General features: G+C 46.3%; 1 long non-coding RNA gene across 1 annotated transcript; it reads left to right on the forward strand.

The window, feature by feature from the left end:
* Nucleotides 1–1,074: 1,074 nt before the first annotated feature.
* Nucleotides 1,075–2,196, forward strand: LOC142869955 (uncharacterized). The gene is made up of 2 exons (XR_012918480.1): nucleotides 1,075–1,411; nucleotides 1,533–2,196. It is a non-coding gene; the product is annotated as an uncharacterized LOC142869955 (long non-coding RNA).
* The last annotated feature ends 279 nt before the right edge of the window (nucleotides 2,197–2,475 follow it).

Consider the following 2,475-nt stretch of genomic DNA (forward strand, 5'->3'; position numbering starts at 1 on the left):
CCAAAAAAACAAGAGTCTTCCCCATTCCAGGAGACGTCTTAGTTTTTACCGATGGATCCTCCTCAGGCACCGCGGCCTATAGCATTAATGGCCAGGTCCGCAGTTTTCCCACCAGATTCTCCTCTGCTCAACTGGTTGAATTAGCAGCCTTAGTCGCAGTCTTCAAATACGTAGATCAGTCACCATTTAACTTGTATACTGATAGTTCTTATGTTGCTCATGCTGTCGCCACTTTGAAAACTGTGCCTCATATTCGGCCCTCCAACAGTACTACTCAAATGTTCCAGCAACTACAAGGACTCATTCACTCCCGTTCTGCGCCCTTTTTTATAGGCCATATTCGTGCCCACACTGGCCTTCCTGGGCCTCTAGTAGCTGGAAATAATCTTGTTGATCAGGCGACTCGCGTTGCAGGCGCTGTTCACAATATCACTGTTGATCCTGTCTGCGCTGCACGCCAGGCTCATAATTTACACCATCTCAACGCCCATACCCTCAGGCTTAAATTCTCCATTACTAGAGAACAGGCCAGAGAAATCGTCCGCCAATGCAGGGCTTGTTTTACCCTTCTCCCTGAGCCACACCTAGGAGTCAACCCTCGAGGCCTGATCCCTGGGGAGCTCTGGCAGATGGATGTCACTCATTACCCCCCTTTCGGAAATCTTAAATATATACATGTCTCTATAGATACTTGCAGTGGATTTATCTTTGCTTCCCTACAAACAGGCAAGGCCACCCGCCACGTTATCAGCCATGTTATAGCCTGTCTCACCTCCCTCCCTCAGCCTAAAGTTATTAAGACTGACAATGGCCCGGGATATATCAGCTCCAATTTCAAAAGTTTTTGTGCTCAGTTAGGCATTAAGCATATTACAGGCATTCCATACAACCCTCAGGGCCAAGGTATTGTAGAGAGAGCTCATCAGACGTTAAAAAATATGCTCTCCAAACTACAATCGGGAGGAGGAATTTTGTACCCTTTAACAGGTAATTCCAAAACCCTACTTAATCATGCCCTGTTCATTTTAAACTTTCTCACCTTTGACACTGCCGGTAAAACAGCTGCCAACCGCCTTTGGCACCCATCCACCACAGATACTTATGCACAGGCCTTATGGAAAGAGCCGCTTACAGGCAAATGGCTGGGGCCTGACCCTGTCCTCATATGGGGAAAAGGACATGCCTGCATCTATGATGCCCAGGCAGGAAACGCCAGATGGCTACCAGAGAGAGCGATTAAGCTATATAACCCACCCAGGGAATCCCCTGAGAAGAATTCTTAATTCTGTTCTCTTCCAGAACTACAATGACTCCCCGAAAAAAGGTGCTGCCTCTCCTATGCCTGATTCTAGTCGTGACCAAGAGCACCATCGCAACCAACATCCATCAGATCTACAACTATACATGGCAGGTAGACGCAGCCACACAAAAATCAGTCTCTGTGCTTCACCAACGGCTAGAACAAAGAGGCTCCAGAGAAGACCTCCATACAGAGTCTCCCCATTCAGCCATAGAGGGTCTAAATTTCTCAGACCTTGCCTCAGACATGGAACGCAGTTGGTTCCAAAGGCTGTGGAGACGCCCATGACGGGATTATCGCGATGCCGTGTACCAGGTGCACACCCCGCCAGCTGTGAGGTAACTCCATGACGAAAATATTGTAGGTCCATGCCCGGGGGCACACTTCATAATCAGAAGTGCCGGAGCTGGATGCCACCTACATAGCCTAAGACAGAGGCCTCACCTTCACATTAATCGCCAGAACTTATGTTTGGGGTGCTGGTCGCGGAAGCACATCGCGTAGCCTAAGACAGGCTCTCCACCCACTTATATAAACCTCCCTCATATTAATAAAGAGAGGGGGAGATGTTAGAGGCAAGGACCCTCAAAGACCCTCAACTCCCCTATGACTTGTCCTACGCACGAACTTCGCCCTGGAAAATTCCAGCTATAGCTCCAAGAAGAACGCAGTCCATGACGTGCTGACCACGGAATGCTCCAGGATGTGTTGACTGCAAATGTTCCGGTTGGAGATGAGTAATCAGTCAAAAACAAGATACGATAAGACACTGATTAGGGCTAATCAACCCAGACCCAAGCCTCATCATCACTACTCTATTTTTTGTTTTGACTTCCTTGTTTTTGTATGCTTATAAAACCCACTAAAAATCTAAGTAAAGCAGACCTTGACAACCATTTGCTTGGTCTCGTTTCTTTCTCTCGCTCATCTCTTTCAGGCACGGTCCCCCTCGCCCCCGCGAGTAACAGAAGGTCCCGCGGGCCGGGACAGTTATTAATTTTAGATATTATATTTTTAAGTTCTAGACTTTTACTTGATTTGCTTTTAGTCTTCTTTGTTATTTTTCATAGTTTTCAGTTTTTTGCCTCAAATTTTAATATTGACTTTTATTTTTTAGACATGATAAACCTTTTGGGGTTGTTTTGAATTCTTTAATAGTCTTTGATAATTTTAAT

This window comes from Microcebus murinus, chromosome 3 (assembly GCF_040939455.1).
Source record: "Microcebus murinus isolate Inina chromosome 3, M.murinus_Inina_mat1.0, whole genome shotgun sequence".
Taxonomy (NCBI): domain Eukaryota; kingdom Metazoa; phylum Chordata; class Mammalia; order Primates; family Cheirogaleidae; genus Microcebus; species Microcebus murinus.